Source organism: Echiichthys vipera, assembly GCF_963691815.1.
Source record: "Echiichthys vipera genome assembly, chromosome: 8".
In the NCBI taxonomy this organism is placed as follows: Eukaryota; Metazoa; Chordata; class Actinopteri; order Perciformes; family Trachinidae; genus Echiichthys; species Echiichthys vipera.
The window spans coordinates 26,675,653-26,703,091 of record NC_139833.1 but is presented as its reverse complement, the minus strand read 5'-3'; the positions used below and the strand labels follow the sequence as shown (position 1 = coordinate 26,703,091).

Genomic DNA, 27,439 nt, shown 5'->3' with positions numbered 1-27,439 from the left:
CCCCCACCGGGAACGAATCCGACTTACTGCCGAGGATCCGGACACAGCTCTCGCTTTGGGTGTACAGAGATTGGATGGCCCACAGAAGTGACCCCCTCACCCCATACTCCCGCAGCCTCTCCCACAGTATCTCCCAAGGGACCCGTTCATATGCCTTCTCCAGATCCACAAAACACATGTAGACTGGATGAGCATACTCCCAGGCCCCCTCCAGGACCCTTGCGAGAATGAAGAGCTGGTCCGTTGTTCCACGTCCAGGACGGAATTCGCATTGTTCCTCTTCAATCTGAGGTTCGACTATAGGACAAACCCTCCTTTCCAGCACCTTGGAGTAGACTTTACTAGGGAGGCTGAGTAGTGTGATACGCCTGCAATTGGCACACACCCTCTGGTCCCGCCTTTTAAAAAGAGGAACCACCACCCCGGTCCACCACTCCCTTGGCAGACTTCCACGCAATGTTGAAGAGGCGTGTCAAGCCAAGACAGCCCCTCCAAACCTAAAGCTTTCAGCATTTCTGGACGAATCTCATCAACCCCTGGGGCTTTGCAACTGTGGCTTCCGACAGGGATATTGACAATGATTCCCCATCAGCCTCCAGCTCTGCCTCTACAAAAGAGGACGTGTTGGTCGGATTAAGGAGTTCCTCAAAGTGCTCCTTCCACCGCCCGATCGGCTGAGGTCACCAGCGTCCTGTCCTTATTGTAAACAGCTTGGACGGTTCCCCGTTTCCCCCTCCTGAGATGTCGAATGGTTTTCCAGAAGCACCTTGGTGCTGCCCGAAAGTTCTTCTCCATGACTTCTCCGAACTCCTCCCACACCCACTGCTTTGCCTCTGACACAGCAGAGGCTGCAGCCCTTCTGGCCTGTCGGTACCTTGCAACCGGAGTCTTCTGGGATAGCATATCTTCCCTGACCACCGGTGTCCACCACGGTGTTTGAGGGTTACCGCCCCTTGAGGCACCTAAGACCTTGAGGCCACAGCTCACCGCTGCAGCTTCAGCAATGGAAGCTTTGAACATTGCCCACTCCGGTTCAATGCCCCCAACCTGCCAGAAAAGCTCCGACGGAGGTGTGAGTTGAAGATCTCTCGGACAGGGGCCTCCTCCAGACGTTCCCAGTTCACCCGCACTACTCGTTTGGGTTTACCTGGTCTGTCCAGAATCTTTCCCCATCCTCTGATCCAACTCATCACCAGATGGTGATCAGTTGACAGCTCTACCCCTCTCTTCACTCGAGTGTCCAAAACATACGGCCTCAGATCAGATGATACGATCACAAAATCGATCATCGACCTTTGGCCTAGGGTGCTCTCGAACCACGTACACTTATGAGCAACCTTATGTTCGAACATGGTGTTAGTTATAGATAATTCGTGACTAGCACAGAAGTCTAATAACTTTTTTCCTTATTTTATTTAATGTGATTCAATCTGTAATCTAATAATACAAACATGCACAGACAATGTAATGTAAATCAATGCAGCGGGGGGAAAAAAAGCCCATCATTGCGTTGGATATCACGGGTAGCTATTATAATAGTTGCCCTGAGGTGTGTGTGTTTGTGTTTGTACGCATGCAGTACAAATGCATTCATGCATTGTTGTGTGCATTTGCACCGCTGGTACAAAAACAGAATATTTTCAAACCACCCTTTTTAAAGGTGAAGGTTCACTGAGGTATGTTTTAAAATGCTGAGTGGGTGACCTGCAGGCTGAAGGGCGTTCGCCGAATGACAGAGATTCCCTGCCGGATGGCTCAGAGAGGACAGAGAGAGAGGACACCTTGGTGTGTGTTCGACTTGACATTCTCTCTGACTAGGAAAGCTGGAATGGAGAAGAGAGAGAGAAAGAAGCGAGGTTGTTTTAAAAACTGCTTTCTTACAACAGGAAGTATCTGAAGAGTGACTCACACACTACAGGGAGAGACAGAGCAGGGAGGCTCTGTTCATTGTGTTGTAACTACGTGTGTATGTATGTTTGTTATTAAATGAATGGGTGTGAAGAGATTTGTTTTTTCCATGCATTAAATAATTAACGTCACTAGTGCATGGTAGTGTCACATTTTTCAAAGTATGGAATGGTGTAATTTAGTAGCCATGTTGCATGTTAAACATTTACCTTAATGTGTGTGTGTGTGTGTGTGTGTGTGTGTGTGTGTGTGTGTGTGTGTGTGTGTGTGTGTGTGTGTGGGAAGGAAGGCCACGTAAGGCCATGCAGTTGTATGGGTTTGGGTGCATGAGTGTGTGAGTAGATCATATTTCAAGAATGCAGCGCTGCATTTTAGTAGATATTTGTGCATGTGCTGAGGGGCTCTCAGTGCGTTTTCATGTGTGTGTTTCTTATGTGTACAGCTGAGTAGATCATATGTCGTCAAGGATATAATGACTCACTTGGACAGTCTTGTATAAGTTCGCCCTTACGTTCATGTATACATGTCCTTATATTCAAGGAAGCAGCTATGCATGTAGCGCTGGTCATACTCATCGGTCAGTGTCCGTGCGTGTATTTCTGTATGTGTGAAATGTTAAAGGAGCTCCCGCGAAGCTCCGGGTGCTGCATGTTTAAAGCACTGACGTTACAATTCAAGGGCTCCCGGCTGATAAGATGTCTGCGCGTCTTAACTCACTGGTGCATCACCAGTCAACAGCATGGCTCCTTCTCACTACACGCACGCCAAGCAAACAAGCCTGACCTCTGCACGACAACACCCACAACAACACCGTTGAGTGACAGTTATTACACACAACTTTTAGGTACAATAAGCCGGAGTACATTTCAACAGCATCTGTGTCGTCTCACGCTCCTAATCCCTGGAGACACATGTATACATTTTGGGGATAGTGACAAATCACAAGTTTCACAAAAGACACCGTTCCACAATTAGATGGAATGCAAAATCAGATTCATCGGCTAAATATCCACAGTAGTCCTAACATTTCTGCGCCATTGTTTTCACATTTATTTGTATACTTTTCTAGATTTTCCAGTCCAGCAAGGGAGTTAACTTTAACCCTTTTTGGTCTGGCGTTTACTCAGCTTGTGTACCTGCCTTGGACCTAATTAATCAACTAATTCCACTTTTTCTAGGCTATTCATTTTACAAAAGTGGAGCACAACACACACATCAAGGACTGTAACACACACACACACACACACACCCTCAGAGATTGCTACCACAGACACAAAGTATGCACTTTATTTAACATATTAATATTTATAACATATAAATTTGTAACTATGTATTTTTAACTTTCTGTGTATTTGAAAGTGGCACACACACACCTTTCATAACTTTATGCTGCTATTGTTACTGTTTGTATTTGTTTTATTTTAACTACATAGAGAGAAGCCTTTGCCAAACGTCACTGTACCAGAGTAAAACGACAATATTTCATAACAAGTGAGGTAATATTACAGCTTCAACTAGCAGGAACGTGTGCTTCAACGACTAACAGCTATTACCCGTGGTGATAGTTACTGTGTAATAACCTTCACCAGGTTGATCTGGGGTTGTTGCTGTGTTGTTTTGGAAGTCATTTTTTCAAGAGTGCGTGTGTGGAGCAGGATTGAGAACCTGCTTGACTGAAAATAAAGTAGTTAGGCTATTCTTGCATTCCAGCAGTATCAAAAACAGAGTGCCACTAAAAACTCTGCCAGGAAAAACGCATGTACATTGTTCAAAAACAGTTTAATTTCTTTCAGGGTTTTACACATGAATCAAAAGTGTCTTGAATATACAGGCATCATAATAATAATAATAATAATAATAATAACAATAAATTGTGTGTAACAGTTGTGAAAAAGGGATTGGGTTTCCCACTTTTAACCAGTTAATCAAGTCATTTAAGCCTCATATTCCAAAAACTGAAACGGAAACTGGGTTGCTAATTTAGAAAGAAGTTTTGCTTTAAATCTGAGACCAAAAAGAGACGTGTTGCTGCCGCCTTTATGTCTGCCCAGGACTATGATGATGTCGTATACGTACATCAACACAATCCCTATGATTTATACTGTGTACCATGAAGCACTGAGGTATCAAATCTCAAAGCTTGTACTCACCATTGTTCTCTGTATGAGCTGTTCTCTGTATGCCTGAATCAGTGGCATGTTCTGGTTTATAAGGCTGTTCTTGGTCTGTTTCCATCTATCTGTGGACCGTCACCCTTCAAAAAGTACAGGAGCTTTTTGTCTTCACTCCCAGGACTGATTCCTTTACCTGTCCCTAAAGTCCCTACTGCACTGTGAAAAGGGCTGTTTAAGTATGCTGCTTATTTGTTTCCATTTCATTGTCATATGTTTGTTTTTCATCTAATTTGTTTTGTTTTACTCCTGGTTAAATTAAGGTTAAATAAACATAAAAAAGACTTCCATTCAGACATGTTTCTTGTATTCCTGGTCATTATAATGAGATATGGTTACACTGCATTTCCCACAGGGGTGTTGATGTTGATGAGGATGACTCTTATAATGACTCCTATAATCACTAAAGAGTTCAATTACATCGATGATACACACGAGGTGATCCATTTGCTTTGCCTCGACATCATTTAAAACAAGAATTAGTCGACACGATGGACATTCTCACACTCTTTACGCACTTTTTTGGAGTCCCCGGCCACATCAACAACTTTTCGCTGATGAGACAATAGCAGATAGTTCCATTTAATGCGGGAGGAACCATTGAGCCGCAGAAAGGGGCTGTCAGGAAATGAACAAGACGTGCACATGGGCACCGGGCGAACACTTTTATGGCAGCTGTTGCTTTTGTTAAAATCAAATATATGACTTTATATGTTCGATTCCAACACGAGACTAATCGACCATATGCAAATAAAGAGGAATTAAGAATCCCAGTCCACCCCCGCAGGACAGAATGGTCTCTACCTACTCAATCATGCACTTCAGCATACACTGCAAAGAGCATGCTTTCACCTTTAGGACTGTCTGCGCTTCTTGGACTCACCCTGGATTATTCTTTTGGATAAAGCAGGTACGCACATCTCTGATTTCCTCTCTCTCTCTCTCACACACACACACACACACACACATAGAGACTGTAGGAGCGGACCACCTCGTGTGCTCTGAATGGGCTGTAGGTCGGATCTTGATTTATAAATAGGTTACATGCAGGCAGGGGTGTAGTGGTTGATTAAAGAGAAAAAAAGAGAGATTGCGATGATATTCTCAAAGCGCCAGAGCAAGAAGTGTGTCAAAAAGTCTTTTGCGTGTGCACTTTCCATAGACGCTATAACTTGCTGCAGTTTAACGGTACTAGAGATGTAATGTGGCTTTAAACAGAGGCTGAAGTCAGTTATTTAAATCCAAATGTGGGAATAAATATCCGGACTCGTATTCTCCCCGGGGTTAGGCAAACTTTCCACCAGCTCACCATACACACTCATCTCTTCCTTTAGTATTTTTTTTTCTTTGGACAACACTCTATCACCGCAGCATCGGAGAGGCAGATTTGTGGTTACAATAAAAATGCGAGTCGAAACAAAAAGACAGCTCAGTAAACATCCAGGAGACGGATGAACAATTTGTTTTTCTTCTTCTTTTTTTTTTAAATTCTTCCTGAAAAGATTGTTTTATTCACGCGGAGGCAGGCTGGAGGTGGACGTAAAGGAGGGGTAAGGGGTATAACCATATTAGGAAGACGTGTCCTACATAATAGACATGGGCAAGGCACAACTGCCACTGAGCAAGGCACAGGTGCCTTCAGCCGGAACTGCTCTTTTAACATGATTATGAGGATGTGAAACAGCTGGAAGATCTCTACTGTGGCGCATTTCTTCTTGTTTCAGCGTCGGCTCCGATTCGAGCCCCTTACAACTCATCTGCATGCGATGTGTGTGTGCGTTTGTGTGTGTTTGGTGGTGGGGAGGAAACATGTGGCGAGGGAGGAGTGTGTGTGTGTGTGTGTGTGTGTGTGTGGGGGGGGGCTGTCGTGTTTGTGATGGGGGGTCTGTGCATGTAACTTTTCAACCCCCCAAATGATGATGCACCTACAGGATGTGAGCCTGCTGTCATGGTAGTAAAGGAACACAATAGGACTAAGTGTGTATGTATGTGTGTTCGTGTGTGTGTGTGCGTGTGGGAGGGGAGGGGGGCAATCTTTATGACGTATTCTGATTTTAACTCCATTATTGGACGTGTACGCACAGGTGACTGTAACAGGATGAGGGTGTGTGCGCGTGTGCGTGTGTCAAAAGAAAGTATGCAACTCCATCACAGTGATATCTGCCCGTGGCACCAATGTGTCTTTTTACGCACGAACGCGGTTGTGCGTGTACGGTGGTGGTAGTGCCGGTGAGCTGGGGACAAGTGTCAGCGTCGCCTCTTCTCTGCTCCGGACACTTGGTTCAACAACGCACACACATGAACACGGCAGCTGACAGGAAGCGATGGAGACACACATAACACAAAGACAGAGTGAAATGTGTGACCTGTGTGTGTGTGCGTATGTGTGTGTGGACTGAGGTTTAGTGACAAGGACTACTCCGCCGTGACAAACTTTTCTGCTTCTCCTTTTTTTCCGCCCTCGATCACACAAACACACACGCGCGCACACACACACATACGCGCGCACACGCATACACACGCACACACAGACACACACACGCACACACACACACACACAAGGCTTCTTTTCCATTCGCGGTGCGTTCAGGTGCGCCCATTAGCTCCGCCATTTCAACGACTGAATCGCACGAGTTTGGTCAGAAGTACCACCATGATGTTAGACCGGGGAAATGAAGCTGCACTCTCGGCTGCGACCTGGGGGAGGATCACATGGGTTTTATCACCAGACCATCAGATAGATGAGTGAATGAGTGTTCATACATCCCAGTCAATGTCCTTGTAGAAATGAGATTTCACGAACAAAACGTGCCGTATATGAAAAACTAAATGTTAGAGGCCATTTTCATCTGAATAAATGTGTAATTATTAATCCGTCTCAAGTGGTCAGAACATTTCCCGATTTCAAAAAAAGGTTGGAAGCAGGAAGCAGCAAATGTGAGCGATGCACCAGTCCAACTTTTCACTCCTAATACCGATACTGTCCCTGGACTTTTGCCGGCCGACACCGAGTACCTTTTCTGGCTCAGCAGATGTAAAGCACTGGGATACAAACTGACAACCAGCGCGCTCTCATGCACCAGATGTCACGCCCATTCAGCTATCTTTGCTACCTATTTTGTAAAGGCATGGGCATCCCCAAGTGGGATTGGTTTAAAGGCACAAAAACAAACCAGAACGTTCTTTCCCCTATCCCAGAATAATAAGGCGGTGTAGTCAGACCATATTCCACCGTCACCAGTACTGATCCCATACTAGTGTTACATTAATAAGATGTACAGTACGTCTCACTGTGTGGAAGTGACTCGTTATTATTTTTTGACTATAAGGATTAACTGAAACATTAATTCAATTCAATTCAATTTTATTTATAGTGCCAAATCATAACAAAAAGTTATCTCAGGACACTTTACAGAGTAGGTATAGACCACACTTTCCTAACTTTCTAAGACAAAATTCAATAAATAAATATGAATTTAATGAATTGTTATGTATTGACCAAATAAATAATAATAATGAATTGAATTAACTAGATTGGCCCCATTGTCGCCAACACACGATCGAGCTATCTGAGTCAGTATGGGCCCGACGTCGGTATCGGTGCATCCCTATTATTAATTAAACAATCATCAAAATGTAGTTGCTGATTAGTTTTCTTTTAAACGCCCAGTCAGATTATTGACTAATTGTTTCCACTCTAATGTCCCTTCCTTATAATAGCCTAGCATAATATTGACACACCCAATATCCCAAAATACAATGCCTCCATCTTGGACCCATCATTCAAACCACTACATCAGAATCAGAAATACTTTAATAATCCCAGGGGGACATTATTTTTGTTACAAAACTCCAGATATACAAACAACAAATATTACACAGGCTAAACATATATTAGATTATAAATTAGACTTACTTTCTATACATACTGCATCAATGAGGCAACTATTTACCACTGTGCTGAATTGACCACGGATTCTTTTTTATTTTTTATCTCTGAGTCACAACATTTCCAACAACCCCTGAAGGCAACGCCACTGAAACGGCAAGAGAGAGAGAGACAGGGAAACAGCGAGAGAGAGAGAGAGAGAGAGAGAGAGAGACAGGGAAACAGCGAGAGAGAGAGAGAGAGAGAGAGAGAGAGAGAGAGAGAGACAGGGAAACAGCGAGAGAGAGAGAGAGGGAGAGAGACATAGAGACAGAGAGAGAGAGACAGGGAAATAGCGAGAGAGAGAGAGAGAGAGAGAGAGAGAGAGAGAGAGAGAGAGAGAGAGAGAGAGAGAGAGAGAGAGAGAGAGAGAGAGAGACCTGCACTGTTCTCTAACATAAGGAGATAGGAATTCGCCAGAGATAATAATAATTCCACCCAATTTTTTCAGAGTTGAACCGCGGGTCGCTGTTGTCAGTCGCTGCACTGGAACATACACTGTGCCTGCTCTTATCTCTGCCGGATCTGGACTCTTTATATGTGCCTTTTGGAGAGCTGCACCGGTCCTCTTTTTGGGGGTGAGTGTGTGAGCCCAGCGGTGTTTTAACTGCTAAGGAAGTGACTGTATATCATTATCATTGTTTGTTATTTTGAGGGTGCGCTCGTCGGGCTGCTGCGAATGCAATACTCTGCTATTACAGACTCTTAACGTACTCATTTCCTTTAAGAGTGGAGAGATGGTCGGTTAAGAAACGGGCAGCCAAAAGTGCCTGTGCTACAGTGGAGATAAGGGTCATTTAGAGGAATGTTGGACTGATAACACAGTGGAACCTTGCAAACATGAGCCACAGCAGGAGTAATCATATGATACATTTAGGAAGGGGGCTACAGACAACAGGCTCAGTCAACTTCTCAGGGCACATTAGAGTGATGCTTGCTGGCTATATAACAATGTTATAAAGTAGCACAGGCGTGCTTTAAACTTACTAACCAGCAGAAGGGCTCCCCCTTAGTGAAAATGATAGCTACGCTGTAGGTGATAATAGGAGCAGAAATCCATAAAGGTCACAATAAAAGACATTAAATGCAAGCATATATTATGGGAACATTAGAGGATTGTCATAGTGATTCCCCCTTAAGGGCAGGCTGGAGTATCAGAGGAGATAGTTATGTAAAAGCAGTTTGCAGTAGAGAGGGAGAGGGAGAGAGAGAGAGAGGAAGAGAGAGAGAGAGAGGGAGAAAGAGAGAGAGAGGGAGGGAGGGAGGGAGAGAGACGGAGAGAGAGGGAGGGAGAGAGAGAGAGAGAGAGAGGGAGGGGGGAGAGAGAGGGAGGGAGGGAGAGGGGTGAGCCAAAACATGCTCATTCCCATGTTGTTGATGGTTAAAGTTAAAATGGTTAATAATAATAATAATAATGATAATAATAATAATAATACTATAAAGGGTGTCTTATCTGGTGCTGTAGTTGTACACTACACACACACACACACACACACACACACACACACACACACACACACACACACACACACACACGCACTACACACACACACACACACACACACACACACACACACACACACACACACACACACACACACACACACAGTACTACTCCAATATGGTGTTTTTTAACTTTTAATGTATTTCGGTGTTAGTGCTTGGTGGTGTGAGCGGTGCGTTCTACTCCTTCAGTGTTCCAGCGTTTATCATTTCCAAACTCACAGTGTGTGTGTGTATGGGGTCATCAACTGTGAGCTCTCTGTACTTGACAGCATTTACGTCCTCTCCTTTGGTATTGCCTTTCTGTGGTGTACTGTTTTTCTCTCTCGTCGTGTAAAGATAGTGTTTTCTTCTGTGTACTGTAAGGTCACATACAGAGAGAGAGAGAGAGGGAGGGAGGGAGGGAGCGTTGTTTTGCAGACAGGATTACATTGTCTCCCTGTTGTCAGCTCTCAGACGTTATGTTAAACATTTCTTGTACAGCCCGCAGTCCTCACTCTGTGGATGTAGCCTACTAGTGAACACAATGCAGCGCAACAATAAATGACCTTACTTCCCCAAATTGACTCTTAGATAATGGATAGACCCTAAGAGCACCACCTGTTCTCCAACCCATGAATAGAACTGGGAATAGATTTGAAGGTAAACACGTTTAGGCTGTGACGCTTTAGGGAACATGTAAATTAATGGCTTCCTGAACATTTAATTGATTTCTATGTAATGGCAGTACTGGCAGTCATACCTGTTTTTAACATGCCTGTTCCAGGGAAAGCCACGGTGCTGGGTTCGTTTTCTTACTTAGACAGTTATTATTATACAAGTGTCATAACACTGTCATGTCTGAGGTTACTTGTTTAGCATTGTTAAGCAAGGCAAAAGAGGAACATGACCTATGTTTAAATGTGACATGCTGCGGCTATCAGTTGACTGATACCAATGTGAGTCATGTTGAATGGAGCTTTGACCACAAAAAGGGATTTTTTTTAAGGGAGCCTGGCTGTCACAGACGCCTCATACTCACAAACGGATCCCTTGAGAGCTCACACATGACTCGAGTGGAGCTTTTGTATTTTGCTTGCTTTCCACCCTTGCGTCTCTTCTCGTACGCTGAATAAATGCTGCATACATTCGGCTTTTGTCAATAGGACTGTTTGTCTTTTGTAAGCAGCTTGTGTGCTTACTTTTCCATCCCTGTGCTTATCGCGATCAAACTTTCAACTCTACCGTGACTGTTTATCTCCTCCAAAGACCTCACTTTCAAGTTCACCACCCCTCCCCACCACACGCTGCCATTCTCCCCCTGCATCCGTAGGAGTAAAATTAGCAACTTAATTTTTTTATCTTCTCCCTTCAGAATGTAGAAGTGTTTTAGTGGTGTGGTGAGAAACAATGAGGACAAGGCAGGGCTTTGTGGTGGCAGAAATGCATTTTTAACTCATGTGAATGAATGGCGCCTCACATTCCACAGCAGCAGGCCCTTTACTGAATGGCAGCACTAACTCTGCTGTTTTCATTACTCATTACTGCCTTGTGCCTTTTCACCATGGGCATAGTCATTTACCTTCACCAACTGAGAGGGGGGTCAACACTAGGAAGACTGTCGTAGGAGATTTTTTTTAAGGTAATATTAGGCAAACCGAAAGTCTCTGGGTCTGCTGAATTTGGCCTTACTTAGCAGTTCATTTCAAAGCCGCTATGATCAAAAAGTACGGTGTATTGGCTCAAATGGCTGTGTAAATTGAAAAGTGACGAACACAGTGGGTTATCATCCAATTTTTGCAGTTCCTCTCAGCTGTACATGATTTTTTCCCCTTCTGATTCACTCTCAATGCTCTCATAGACTTACCTCTCCAGTAAAAAGCTTTCAAGTCTGTGCTACCTTCTCAGAAAAGAACAGTTAGAAACTAGCTAAAATAGTGCATTATTTAGCAGTTAAAGAACCAGATATTTCCCTCAGGCCACGACAGAGCTGAAAGGAGAGTGAATATTGCACAGGTGGCTAAATGAATGATAATGCTTCTCCATATCTATTGAATTTGTAAATGAGCCACATGTACTAACAGGTTTTTCATAGGAACTTAATACTATGACACTGTTGTGTTTACAGATTGTTTCTGCTGCCCCTAAGTGGCCAAAACATCACTTAATGCCGGTTTAAGTATAGCATGCTGGGTTTATGATCTCGGTTTGGCAAAAACATCTTTCTGCTTGCCTTAATGTGTGGTGTTTTTACAACCAGGTTTGCCTGTTCCCTTTTTATCAGTTACCATTAAGTATCCCTGTGCTGCGTGTGTAGATGTCCTGTTTTTGAATGTATAATACTGATAAGTGTTAGCATGGAATAAGGTCTCTGTGGGTGGTTTCCTGCACCTTGTGGAATTCACGTTTGGAAGAGTTCCAGAGTTGGTTTGTGCATACTTGTGTCTTCGATTGAATCCATTTTGTCCTTTTCAGAGTGTAATTGCTACCCTGCGTTGACTCTGCTTCTTCATCTCTGTCCAAACTGCACATGTTAATGTTGTGTGGCTTTGAACTAAAATGGGTATGAAAAAAGATAGACTCAGTTAGGCTGAAGTCCTGCTCTTTGTTCTCTGAACTCTCTCCTTGTGGTTCTTTTTACATGAAAGCAAAGATGTATGTGCCTTCACAGGTTAGCATAACTTTCTGTTGCACGTTGAGGTTGGATTAAGGAGAGATGCTGTAAACAACAAGTGCAAAACCATTTTGCACAGCTGTTCCTTTTTTTTTGTGGGGGGGGGGGGGGGTATGAAACAAAAAATGAAAATACTACGAGGTCTAGTGTGTGTTCTGAGGTGACAGCATTGACTCCCTACTGCATGGTGGGGTTTCCACTGTGAAAGGGCAATCTCTCTGTGTTAGCCTAGAAACACCAAGCTCCTGGATTAAATTATAAATGAGCCCTTCATGGGAAGCATATTGCTTACTGCCTGGGATATTTAGAAGGAGTTTGCATTTCGTGCCACTGTCATCCTACATGTTTCAGGCATATCATTTTTGTGACATTGCTAAGAGGTTGGCAGTTAAATTCTTTATTTGGGTCACACCTGAATCCTCCCCACCCTTAAGGATCAATGGAGTTACTGCCAAGCCAAGCCAATAGTGAACTGTGAGGCTGTCTGAATTAGACCCAAAGAAAATGATGTAGTATACAGAGGATTAAGATAGGAGAGGTGTCAGAGTTGGTGGGGGTAGGAGAGGTGCGGTCAGGGGGGGATTTAGGAACAGGGCCTTTTTAGCCATTGCCCATGGTGGTGTGGCGGGGGGTGAGGAACGTGGTACTGGTGTTTTGCGTAGGGTTCAACTGTTGCGCAAGCTGCCAGTAGTTGATAATTCATGTGGAGATTGTTATCATCAAACTTCACCGTTGCAACAAAGATTCTGTTTTCTCACCAGAAGTGGTGGAAAACCCCACTGAGACAGCACGCATCATGGGACTCAAGAACTCCCCAGTAAAAGCCGATAGAAGACCTGCAACAAAGTGGAACTTTTATTAAATACAAACAGATTTAGATACTGTATATAAGGTCAAGGTTCCGCAGTCACCAAATCTAACAGGAACATCGGATGTGCAGGACGTCTAAAACAGACCAAATGCTTTTATTGAGACATCAAGTCAGTAAGAAAAACTTCACAAATGTGCTTACTGTAATTATTTTATATATTTTTATATTGATGTTTCAGGGTTACTAATGACAATGTGTCAGTGCTATCCTGTCATTACCCAAAGTAACAGCAGCCGAATGTAGGTGTGGAAACAACCCACGCTAATTAGCTTCAGCCATTTTTTTCATTTTTGTTTTGCAAATGGCTACATAAAAATTAAAACCACATTTGTACACACCCAGAATTGTATAACATTGGCAGCTCAATGCAAAACAATTAATAGCAACACACATTATAATCAGTATAAAAAAAGTCTACAATGATGTTTGAAGTCAGAACAAAGGGTACACCTGCTTTTTAATGACAACACTTAACATGACAGTGTTCATGGCAAACATTTGAAGCCATTAAGTGCTGAGATCACTCCCAGTGATGAGCACAATGCCTGAATATTTTAGTGATGAGAGAACATGATTACAGTTGCTGTAAATTAATTGGAAGGTAGTCAGTGTAAACATATACTCCTCTGATTTAAATATCTGAACTGTAACTTAACTATAAAACATTTTAATTACTTCTAACTGATACCAAAACATTGCTGTAAAGCTATGTAAATTATTAAATAATGTGAGAGCAGCACTAGTATGTAATGACTTTTTGGTTGTGTATATACTGTAGATATCAACTTCCACATCTCAAACATGCAGGTGTGTGTGTGTGTGTGTGTGTGTGTGTGTGAGTGTGTGTGTTAATGTTACCAGGGTTTCAGTATGCGTCCGGTTTGGAGACCGCTTCTTTGAAATTGGTCTCGTTCCTTGTTGTCTTGGGCTCGACTAGTGAGAACTGGTCAAGTAGTTCTTGACTGCTGATGCTGGATCAGTTGTATAAAGCATTGCCTAAATTCTATACATTGATTAGTCTGATGCTAGAAGGTAAATTAATCTTGTTTATAGATCCATCCTAACTCCTTAGTCACTATGTCAGCATAAGAAAGACACCGTTGCCTATTATGGTCTTGAACGGGACTTGACTGCTCTGGACGTGGTCTTGATTGGGTCTCAACTGCATTTAGACCGGGTCCGATTTGACTTTGACTCGATTTAGTTGGTGCAAAGGCTGGAACCACGATTTAAATCAGCGGTGGACCACACTGAGTGGCTGATAATCTGATAATCAGGTTTTTATATCGACCCCATTTATCAGCGCAGCTCTGTTTGCATTAACTGAGGACACTTGCAGCAGCCCAGCCCGTAGAGAAGCAAGCAGCAGTCTTGGAGCTCCTTGTCAGTGCATAGATTCCATCAGTTGAATCCAATAGGATGTGTTGGGTTTTTACAGAAAGAAGAATCTCACTTCAGTTCAAATGGAAGCCCATTTACTACATTACAAGCTGCGTTATCCATCACTGGCACTCATGTTGATTTTCCATCTTACACATTATTGATGATCCAATGAAATAACAATCACGAGCACACAGCGCTGAGCCCAATGTGCTGGATTCATTAGCAGTGCTTATCATGTTTTGAGCTGACATGCTGATCATAGTTAATAGATTTCTGCTTGCGTCTATGAGTCGACGCTTGGCATTGTTGCTGTGATTGCAGCAGGATTAAAGAAATGAGCTTAGCTGGGAGAAATAGCCCGGAGAACCACGTGGCTGTGATCAGGGATTGAGAGGGAGAGAGAGAAGGGGAGCGCTGCCGGGGGAAGGAACAGCACTCTTTGTCCTGCCCAGATGTCACCGTAGTAGACTACCATTATTGATCCACAGCTCTACAAACACACACACACACACACACACACACACACGCACACACAAACACACACTAACACATATGCATTCATACCTTAATTAGATAGCACTGAAATGTGAATTAGCATATATATATATATATATATATATATATATATATATATATATATATACTGCTGTTACATACAGAAACGCCTTTGAGCATTTATTCACCCTTTATTATATAAAAATGGATGTCTTAATATATTTCATTCTTTTAACTAGGATCATACAAAGCACTCTGATTAATGAACCATGAGATGTACATGTAATATAGATCAGTAAAAGCATATCTGTGATAGATTTTACACAATGCATCTCATCTAGCAGTCCCCTTATTATTTGTAAAACCAGCCTTTCTTGCCTCTGCATTCTTTCTACCTTGTGTTTCTTGTCTATTTATCTCTCCGCGAGACTGTGGCCTTCTTTTGATGGGCCACTCGATAACACACAAAGTCCGTATGTATATTTTGCACGGGTGACGGCCAGGCTCGGTAAGGAGGGGACATGGCACCCAAACTTAATCCAAACTCACAGCAGCCCAGAGGGCATTAAGGGTGGATGGGGGTTGGGTGAACAGTTTCCTAAGCAGAGAGGCTCCTTTTTAGCATTCACTGTTCCATTCCAGTTTACAAACACTCTAAATGGGAATGAAAGTCTACCAAAAGTGAAATAGGTCTTAATTTACACAAATTTAGGTTATCTTTCATGGTTCTTCCCGAAGAAAAAAACATCCGATGCACAGGGAGTCATTCTTTATCTGCAGCTGAATAAAGAGAAGAAGTAGCTCAAACTTCAGAGAGGGAAAAATGCAAAAATAATTTCTGGGAAGGGAGCTGAAATACAAAAGCAATGAACATTAAGAGCTTCAGCTGGAAACCAAATAAGGAAAAACAGCAATTTATGCATTACCACGTGATAGATATTTACAACCTATCATTCTCACTTTAGTTTCACTTTGATGCAAATTTGTAACTGCTACCTACTCCACCCCTATAGACACACACTAATCTCCCTGGAGGAACTGCCGTTGTTGCTCCATTTGAGTATGAAAACACTTTCAAGTACAACAAATGTAAATGCAATTATGACTGTATCCACCTCAAGTGCTCCACATTCACTACATTGTGCGCATCATCTATTAGTCCCTAAAAGTATCTTCTCTTTTTGGAGAGAGAACGGAGAGTGGATGTAGTTAGTACAGCTTGAAGGCCAGTGATGTTGCATGTCTGACCAATTTAGGGAAACAAGCTGGAAAAGTCTGCAGGCTACTGCAGCTAATCATTCAGCCCACAGAGAAACTGATCGTTATTCACTGATGTCAGCCTAACCTTGCCACAATGCGTTAGTGTGTGTGTGTGTGTGTGTGTTTGTGTATGTGCATGCGTGCACGTGCAGGGGGGTACAAATGGATAGAAGGTTGGACTTAATCTTGTCAAAAACGCTGTTCTGATCATTAAAGAGGAGAAAGCCATGATTCCTTTTCTCTGTTACGTGATTACAACATAAGGATGTAACAATTATTATAACAAATCCATACTCCCGTAGAACAATGATAAAGTGATTGCAGTGCTTCTTTAATGAGCAAGACTTTTGTACAATGCTGTTATTGACGTGGGGGCAGGGGCCGTTTGACTTCTTTGCTGCCAGAAATGGTCTGTTTTGTTGCCAGAAACTGGCCGTCTCAAAATGAGTCAAAAGAATGAATACTAGTAAAAGTGACCATATTTGTACAATGTAAAGCTTTATTATGGAGGAACTTAAAAATCCAAATTTGGGCAATACATGTGATACTATGTCAGTACTCCCTGTTTTTATACTTAATAAAGCTGATTTGCAGGGGTGGGATCGAACAGGTGTTAGGAAAGGGTGTAGGGAGTGGTAGTGGAGCTCTTGCAGGGTCGAGCAGGCTTAAGGGTCACTGAGGACAGAGGTGAGGAGGAGGAGGAGGAGGAGGAGGTTCGCCAAGGGGCTAATGAGCTCACCCCCAATCCACATGTGGATCAGAGATACAGTTCAGCTCCACAGTGCAAGCACAGGTTGTAGGCCATGTGCCTCTATCATCTTCTATTCTAGGGTTTCTATTCAGCGAGGAAAAATACTGTAAGTACAAGGCTACTCTTCCTATCATCTCCTTTCATAGCTATGCAAATAGTTTGTACAGAGAATGCCGGTTACAGACAAAAATAGCCCAAATGATGTCTTCTTAATCACTTACTTATGTGGAGTTATTTCTGTGAGTGATAGGCATTACATTATGCTTGTTGTTGCGCTATTTTTGTTCAGATCAGACACTAGAAATGATTTTGGCTTTTCACATAGATGGATTTCTGATTGACATGATTGATGTGTTTGATCATATTTTAAGGGAAAGTGCACCAATCAAAGTGTGTTAACTCCGCGGGGAATATTAGTGAGATTGTGCATGGAATTTTACTGTGCACCAAGAGACCTGTAGAAAGCACCGGCACTACTGCTAATTGCAGAAGTTACACAGCTTATTGTCCCATAATGGGCAAGTGTAAATTAGAGCAAAAGTATCCTAGTCGTATCACTAGGATTTATTTTTACATACTACTGTGAAGCACTGAAAACATGACTCCCTACTGGTTTTCCAGCAGGCTTAGCTGGCGTGATCTTGAAACAGCTATTAAATTAGATTTAATGTGATGTTTAAAATGCCTGAAAAATTCTTAAATTAAATTTTGCAAATCCTGCAGGAAACCCTGAGTGTGGGTCATGTGGGTGTTCCTTTGATTCTTTTGTTTTCACATCAAAAGTGGAGCTTTATAATGTTATATCTGGTGTGTTTAGCAGCTGTTAAGAACAGAAACAGATTTATTTATTTTTTTACCTTGTGTCGATTTATGCTCCCACATTGTGTTTTCCGGGCTGCTGTTTGCTGTTTGCTGCCTACCTCAGCCAGTTCCCAGCTGCCTCTCTATCTGTCTATTGCTTGGGGCCTTGCAGTCAACTACACAGGGAAGAAGAGACCAAAGACAGGGAGCTTTTTAGAATTCCCCCCTCCCCACCTTCCCTCCACCACCACAACACACACAGCCCCACATCCACCACCACCAGCAGCACCACCACCACCTTTTTCCATTGGCTCTTGATGTTTTGTAAAGAATCCCCCAGCACACTCACCCTCCCTTCAGCTGTCCCCCTGGCCTCAGTGCCCTGTTCCCACATTGTATCCAGATGTGAGGAGGATAGTTGAGGGGAAGGAGGTTGGGGCCCATGGTAATGCCCCCCTCTCCACCCCCTGCCCCAAAGACACGATCTCAGCTAAACACATCCCAAGACTGGAGGTTTTCCAATATGATCAGCTCAGAACTTGAAACAAGAGTGAGACCTGCATATCCCACTTTACATCTACATACAGCATCCCAGCCTACTGTATCATCCCGCTCCTAAAAGTCTTGCTCAGCCGACTGGCTGTGATCATCTAATCCCTGGCCATAGAACTCTATTTAAAGAGCACAGTCGCTAATCCCATTAGATTATACCTGAACAACTCCACAAAATCACCCAATTAATAGTCTTAAAAATGTTCACAAAAGCCCATCTTCCCATAAAAAACAAAACCCCAGTAAATCACATAGCAAAATCTGACCCAGTTATGGAGTCTTGAAGTACAGTAATGCTTAGTCTAAAACAGAGAGGAGGGTGGGGTACAGCCCAAACATGGCCGTGTCTCCTCATCTAGAAAAATAACTTACAAGGGGAACTTAAAAAAGAACATATCTGCATGTTTAGGCCAGTAACTGTGTCATCTTTGCACTCAACCATAATAACACCACCCTAGTCTGAAATGTATATTATCTGCAAACTGCAATCACTCTAAATGGTTATTCAGTATTCCGATATGACGAAATGCATACTGTTGTCAAATCTAGGTTTGAGCCCTGGAGTCCCAAAAGCAGTTGGTATGCTTAGGTTTAAATACCTGGACAGCAGGCTCCACAGGCGTCATTGTCCCAGATAGATCTGAGGAGGTTTGTGTGCAGCAGATACATGTCTGCCAAATTTCAATATTTACAAAAATAATGCCATTTTACATAGTTAAACCTTCCAACATGTCAATGTGGGAAGCAACATTTCATACAAGGCTATTACTGTATATTCAAACAAGTTCTCCTCTTCTATTACTAATAGTGTGGGAGCAATGCCAAATAACTGTAGAATCAGTTCAACAAGTGTGGTGTTAATCCTGTGATAAATATTTCATCAATTCAGCTGCATCACACCAACATCAGACACATAACAGCCTGCCTGATCTGCAGGAAATTGGCCATTGTCATCTTGTTGTAACAATCAATCTCTTGTGTATGACTCAAGTTCAGCTCATAATTGCTGCTTAATACAGTATTTACACTGGAGCTCTTTTAAATCCTTTCATAACATTGTCTGCACATATCAACCAATATCTGTTGCAATCACAGTATTGATGACTGTCGACGTCTCTCTGCTCTTTCTTTGTCAGCTAAAGCTTAGTGTTCCCAGTTCATACCCACAAAACTATTTGATTTGCTTATCTTACATTCACACAAATACATGCAAGTTAACCGTCTCTAGTGACTTGTCTCCATTTTTAGTAACCTGTCCTGCAGTCTTGGAGTCTGGGCTCGGCACAGTGTGTTGTGTAAAGCTGGTCCACTGGTGCGATGCGGAGAGAATGACAGTGTGCGTAATCCTCTGTCGCTTATTTCTCATGTGCCAGGCCTGTTGGTTTTTTAATGGCGGTCGATTGGCTGTGTCGGCTGGTTGGCATGCTTAATGGCTGTTTTGCTGCCTGGCTGATGCAGGTAACTCCCGCTGGAAGCGTCTGATCTCTCCAGGGAAAGCTGTGCAAACATGACTGCTTGATGCAACGTTTGCTTTCTCCTGTATTACCCTCAGCTGTTCATCTGAATTAATAGTTCAACATTAAGTGGAGTGAAAAGGAGTCAGCTCACCATAAATATCTAAAATCTACATTTAATTTACATTTACATTCTTGTCAAAATTCAAAAGGCCTTTTATATATGATACTGCTAGTATTACTGCTTATATTGCTATGACAACTGCTATGAAAGCCTCATACCAGATTTATTAGTATAAACATACACGATTTCCTGTGCTAAGAATGTATTTTTGAGAGAGTCTAGACATTGTTGTGTCATATATACAAACTAAATTCAGGCACATAATCTCCTGCCAGTGGATGTCTCTGTGCTGTAAAGTATTGTACACTACAGTTTTTATCAAGGTCAGCCCCAGAATGATCATTAGTAATTGATTATTGATGTCTAAACGTAACTAAAATGCAGCAGCTACAGAGGCTTTGTACTATACATGGTATCATAAATACTTGGAGTGTGTGTTACCAAACCAAAGTTAATTTACACAATGTAGTACTATATTTTTTCCTGCGTAGTTTCTCCAAAACTGTTTTCAGGAAGTAAAACCAAAAAGGTGGCATACAAATATACATGTGAGAGTTTTACAAAACTTGACCGCACATTGATTCAAAGCCCACAGAAGAGAGATTTTTCTTCATTTAAAATAAAAACTCAAACAGTGGACACAGAGTTTTCACTTGACAGCAATTTGTACCCATTAATATCCCACTGACATTATGTAGCCCATTACCAGACAGGTTGTCAGCCTGACATTCATGCCGGTGTGCTGCATGCTTCCAGATGTCGATCCGGTGAATCCACCAGAGTCTAAACACAGTAACAGGTGGAGATTGGGTTGTGAGTTTGTTGCAAACAGGCGGGTTGTGGAATGCTGCCTGTTTACCGATAAGATGCTGGGATCTGGTTTTTCTTAAGCCCACCTGAAAGTGAACCAGAGGAATGACTGACTCAGCTGCATAATTGAGCTATTTTGCTGCATTTCTAATACAGATATTACAATTTGCAATATTTTCCTATTTTGAACTTAAAGTGCGTCATTTATGTGGGTGTGTTCATTGTTTGTCATTTTTTTTTACAAGGGAACATTTCACATCACCGCCAATGTCATTTCTAGTAGCTGCTTCTGTGAAATTGGCATTTCCAATCAAACCGCCGTGTTTTCGGCCATTACAGACATTAGAGTGATTTTTTTTTTTTTACTGGCACAGAGATTAGAACTCTTTAGTGGGCGAATTCTTAGATTTTTAATGTTTTTGAACTGAAACATCTGTGAAAGCAGAGGGGAAAAGTAGGTGTTTGAGATTTCACCGTTTCCCACACACAGCCACCCACCCACCCTTTCACAAACACACCTACACACAAACCTGATGAACACACACATGCATACTGTTGCACATGTTTGCACTGTACAGTGTGGGTTGATGAGGGGGTGAGGGGGTTACAGTGTAACTATACCAGCAGATTTTTCTCAGTAGGACTATTGGATGAATGTTGAGAGAGTGGATCCCGGCCAATTTCCTGTGCTGTGGTTACACTGCAAAGAATATCTGTCATAACAAGCCTCCCTGTCTGGTATTGAGTGATTCAATCATGCTTCCTTAAAGAAAGTTTGCGTAATAAAAACCCCACACAGAGCTAATAACCAGAAAGACACATTTGTTTTTTGTACCTATCTTCTCGTCAGATCAATAGTCCTAAAAAAGTACTCCTGAATGATGAAAATATTCTGCAGTGTACAGCCCACGGCCTGCTTTTCTCTCTTTCTTCCTCTCCGTCTGCCTCGATCTCTCACATCTCCCTCTCAGTCAGCTCTTATTATCCCAATCTATCTGTCTTTACATCACTATTTACCACTTATCCCCCCTCTGTAGCCCTCCCTCTCATTATTTCCCCTTCCTTTTCTCCTCTCCTTGACATACATCTCTCTCCCTCTCTCTTCAGATGCTGCCTTGTTTTCCTCAGTATTAGTTTAGAGTTTTTCCACTGGGTGGGTTAACAAGCCAGCGTGATTTCATCAATGTGAATCAGTCAGCCCGATAAGACGTGACCCAGATGAGATCTCCGGCTCTTTTTACACAGCCATCCATCACGACCACATAGCCACATAAGCTCTCACGGTAATGTCTGTCCGCCTGCATATGACAGAAATGTGTCATGTAGCTTCAGTGTGCTCTCTAAAAAAGACTTGGTGTCCCGTATAAAAGACTAACAACGTTTGTTATTCTCATCTAGCAGCCCCAGTTCCTGTATGGTGCTTATTTATTGGTATTTTTGTTGGCTATGAAACTTTGTGGTTATTTTTTATTTACAGTTGTATGAAAGTTTCATATACCTATAATAATCCAACAGGGACTCAAAGTCTGTAGGACTTAATGGTGCATTTAAAGACCTTATTATAGTGGATGGGGAAATATTTTGTTTACATTTTTTTTCAATTGAATAGTTGATTTGGGGAAATGTTGAAAAGAAACATATATCATATTTGTACTCTAAAATGAAGCTAGCACCAGCAGCCGCTTCGCTTAGCGTAGCTTAGCATAGACACTGGGAAACAGGGGGAAGCAGTTAGCTTATCATCCTCTTGTCTCTGTAGATTAGGGTTTCTATAAAGTTATTTAAAGCAAATTGTATTAAAAGCAGAACTAGGCTAGTAAGTATGTATGTAGAGTTTTGTCTGATGTAATGCATATTTATACCATATAAACATACAAAAGATACCACTGTGATATTGATTTCCCCCATATTCCCATATAGCACTATTATTGCTGTAATATTACTAGAATTAAGAGTCAGTGGTGACTTTTTAAATATCATCTATGGTAGTTTAATCTCATCTCATTGTGTAGCATAATCATTTTCCTATAATGTTTCTATGACAAACCAAAAGGCAATTTACTGCTTTTTATTTTCCATGATATCACACACACACACACACACACACACACACACACACACACACACACACACACACACACACACACACACACACACACACACACGCACTCAATACTCAACCCAGTGTTCTCTGCACAATAACACTTTTTCCAATTCAATTGTTATTTACCCACAGGTTACTTTGTTTGGTGTTATGCTTCTTTCTTGGCATGTGTGTTTGTACTGTAGAGCCGTGTGTGAACCACCTCAACAACAACTGCCTGTTGGAGCCCACACATTCTCTCTGTAGTAGAGCCATCAGGAGTTTTCTGTGGAAACCCTCCCATCCTGCCTGCTAGTTTGTGCGTGTGTGTGTGTGCAGGCAGTAAAGAATAGTCAGAAGCAGATCTGTTGCCCTGTTATGTTCTTGACAACTCTTACAGGATATGTTCTTCAGATTTTGCCTCAAGGTGAAGACGAGTTTTAAAACAAGGCGCACAGGAACTAACAAAAAACAAGTAACCATGTAAATGAGCAGTCGAAGAAAATGGCGGTGTTCATGCACAGAAAAAAAGGATATCAGAGTGCCAATGCAACACCTCAGCATGGACTTTTGATCTTAATGGTCAAATTAGCTGTCAAGGAATAATATCACAGACACCAAAATCCCTTTTGGTTCTCAGGTAGAAGAACATTGACCTGAAATCCATTTCGAAAACTATATTGAACATCAAGTTACTTGCATTTGAGATCATAGTGGAACAGCACTTAAGCTGAATTTAAGACCTTGAAATGGGTTGTAGGTAAACTGGTGCCTTATAAGGTATAACTCTTCTTTACAACTAGTAGCCAGTAAGGTGCAGTGAGTACAGCAGGATGCAGGGTTTTCACCATAGACAGGGACCTCCCAGCGCTGCTGCAGTGACACCGAGCTGGTTGAAAATCGCCAGTTTCCCCTAAGTTACCAGCTAATGCTAGCACTAGCTAGCATGGTTAGCAAGGTGCAACCACTGAATGTACATTCAGACATTTTAGGCGTCCAAAATGTTACACCAACTCTGATGAAATGAAAACACAAATAACACTGTGTAATAACACTGACAACAGCCAAAAACAAGTTCATGGGTATTTTAATGAGCACATGTGCCATGGATATGTATCACTGAGCCTCTATTCTGATTGACAGGTCGCTGTAGCCCCACTTTGTTATTTTTTATTTCCAGTTGTAAGAAAGTTTCATATTCCCTAAAGCATACCCTGCTTTATTGTCTATTTTACTCTAAATGGGACCATAAATTACAAAATAAACATCCTGCTGTATTGAAGAAGACTTGAAACGAGTGATTGAGACCATAAACTCATTAGTAACAGGTTTATTAAAGAAATAAATCAAGTGAGAAGTAGGCTCATTTTCTTATTGACTTATATACAATCAGACTTGTTTTTGAAGCCAGTGGTTTGTTTCATAGAACCGTGTAAGAAGGTGTCATTGCAAATGGATTGAGAAAGGGCAGGCACTTTCAAAACATACCTTGCCGCTCAAACAACAATAAAGTCAGTTTGGAGAAGAGCAAAAGCATCTTCTCCATCAACAAGCTTTCAGTGTTCTCTTCTCACAACAAAGAAAAACTCTCCAGTTCTGATAAAACTGATGCTATTTTAGCATCTAAGCTAACCTTTGTAGGACCCATTGTTGTTTTGAACAAGTGGTTGTCTCTTGTGTTGTCGTTACCCCCTGCTCCTTGCTCCCCCCTCCCACCCCAACTGCCAAAAATAGTAGCCAGTAGCTCCTTACAGGATGTTGATTGGCTGGATGACTTGTAGTCAAAACACAAACGCATTACTTGAAGCCTGACTAGATGAATTTCGTGTGACATGTGAATGCCACTCTCGCATGATATAATGAGAATTCTGTGGCAGGTATTTCCGCATTGGCTTCACCTTTCAGGCCCTAAGGGCGCACTCACACTGTCCATCCGTTCCGTGCCCCGTGCTTTAGGGTACTTGTACCCCCCTCCCTCTCCCCTGGCGGCCCAGGCCCGTTTGTACTTACACTGCCTGGGCCTCCGCGAAAAGCTTCTTGCCTGCCTATACGTCATCACGCCATAACACGTCACATGCCACACGCCACACGCATTGATTGACGTCATCGCGACGTGTCGCTTTGTTTACAAAAGCGTGCAGTATTTTGGCCACATAATGAAAAGCAGCGCAGAAAACATGGTAACGTTTTTGGATTTGGTTTTTTTTCGACGTTGCAAGGCAACAACATTGTTTCAAATGTCCGCGCATTGTCCGGCCTTCTTTGTTTGAACAGGGGCACATAAAATGACATCAGAACCGCCATAGGCCTCGTGCACGTACACGTGCGCACGCTCGTGCTCGTACATGTGCAAACGTGCTTTACAAAAGCCCACCTCTCCCAAACGGGCCGTGGCCAGCAAGGTTGCACTCACACCGGTCAAACGACCGAGACTTTAGCCGTGAAAATGTGCTAGAGCACAGTACGGATGGACAGTGTGAGTGCGCCCTTAAGCTACGTCCATTTTTTTTTTTTTTTTACAGTCTATGCATCTCACATAGGTCTTGCTGTGTGAAATAACTATCTGTGGTACACTCCATGGGCTGTAGCTTTTAAATGTTAATATTGTTATTCATACAACTTTACAAATTTAAACTCTTGAGTGTTGTTATGGAATGCGCTCTCTCCCAGAATTTAGACCAAAAATGCACATCTATACATAATAGTATGCTCTGTCTTATTGAACCCATTGGCAGGTAATACTTCAACAGTGGCTCAAAGCCTTTCAACCATGTTTTGTGTGTGTTGTGTGCGTGTGTGTAAACCCACTAACCACTGGGGCATCTTGCAGCAGCGTGCAGCAAAATAAAACGGTTTTATCAGAAAGTTTGACAGTGTGAAAGACTGGTGGCCAGCTTTCAGGTCACCGGTCTAATTACACTTCAGAGAGACTGATTTAGGTTCAGTTACAGAGGTTGTTCTGAGGCTGCAGACAGGTGGAGGCGTGAAGGGGAAGACAAGGTAGAAGACGTGAAGAGTTTTGAGAACGGTGGACAGTTGGGCATGAAGCTCACTTCAATTTAGATTTCAATCGAAAACTAATACCACGAGTGACTCTTCTGCTTTCAACGCTATTACACCAACAAGTTGCGCTCCTTTCTCCCTCTACCCCTGGTGTGTTTCGGCTCCATCCTTCTCTGACCCATACTGCCTCACCATGTCTTTGATGTGAATGTGAGGAAACATGTGGAATAGAACTGGTTTTACAGGCTTTTGCATGGATCAGAACAGAAAACAATTGACAACAAAACTTGTTTAAACGTTGATCTTTTTTTAAGGAAGTATGAGCAAGAGCCTGTTACATTAGAACATTTGGACTATCTTCACTCTAGTTGTTTACGATTAATATTTGGATTTGAGGTTTATGGTTAGATTAAGGTCTAAGTCAGGGTTAAAATTTTGTTTAAGGGTTTGGAGATGAAGGATTAAAACCAGCAATATTGCACAAGAAGAGTTTATGCAGTAAGCATATCGTGAACTCTTAAGGTAGTTAAGATCATGTAATGATAGTTTAGTCTGCGTTGCACGGTGACAGATCTAAATGTGTGTTATATGTGTGTGTGAGGAATGCTGCTGTGGTGCAGGAGAAGGGGAGGGGGGATCCTATGGGTAGGAGCATCCAGGGGTTAACGAGCGGTGTGAGAAAAACAGACAGCGTTTGAGAAGAGGGGGGAGGAAAGCATGCACGCACGCACACACACACACACACACACACACACACACACACACACACACACACACACACACACACACACACACACACACACACACACACACACACACACATGCACTCGAGTCTCAGAGGAAGCTGAAAATGGTCAGGCCCATGAGACTAGGCAGCTCCTGTTGTCTTCATACTGAGCTAAATGATAGCAACAGGTATCACTCCATGTTGATCAGTTTAGTGCTAAACAATTCAAAAAGGAAAAATACATGCAAGTTTCTAAATTTGTTACCAACAGATGAATGCATGTCTAGTTCTGGGAATAGAGATACAGATTGTGTTTTCTCATTTTGACCCTTTTTCCTTTTTTATTCCAAGCTCATAAATAAGATGTCATGAAAATACACAATGGTATAAAGTCACACAACAGGTAGCTGTGTTTTTGTTGGTGTGTAACATACTCTGTAGTGTACTCTGTACGGCTGAGAACTGTCCCATTCTCCTCCTGACCCATCCCGTAATCCCACTAGCATGGGCTGGTCACCAGAATGTAACATGACAGTATTGACCCAAACACCTGCCACTTCGTACACACACATACACAGAGGCCCAGTGGACTCTTTTCTATCCAAAGACCCTTCTCACGCAAATAGAGTAGGCAGGCAGGATCCCTTCTCAGCCTATTTATCAGATGGGAGGGGTGTTGAGAAGGGACAGACAGCGTGGACCCCCTCTATTGTTCTGGATGGGTTTAAGGGATGGGGGGGTAGGGATGGAACTAAGGATAGGATGGGAATTGGAGACCCCAACAAAGCCACAAAACCCCCCACTGCTCTTCCTGCTTATGAGCATGACCTGCTCTGACAGACCAGGGACAGACCCAGACGAGAGGGAAACTACACCAAAACTATAACATAACTCAGAACAAACGGTATCTGTGTTGCTTGTAGAGCAGACCTAAAATGCTCCAAGATTACACCTAAATCAGG

The 27,439-nt window shown here is 42.5% G+C and overlaps 1 protein-coding gene across 2 annotated transcripts in view; it reads left to right on the top strand.

The window, feature by feature from the left end:
• Positions 1 to 4,962: 4,962 nt before the first annotated feature.
• LOC310950774 (zinc finger protein 516-like) overlaps positions 4,963 to 27,439 on the top strand; it is a 48,135-nt gene continuing 25,658 nt past the window's right edge. Inside the window, exon 1 of one of the 2 annotated variants that reach the window (XM_083918766.1) lies at positions 4,963 to 4,989. The gene's annotated coding sequence lies outside the window, so the exon portion shown is untranslated. Of the gene's footprint in view, positions 4,990 to 8,464; positions 8,586 to 27,439 lie in introns of those variants that run through there. The other variant, XM_083918765.1, reaches the window with a different exon arrangement.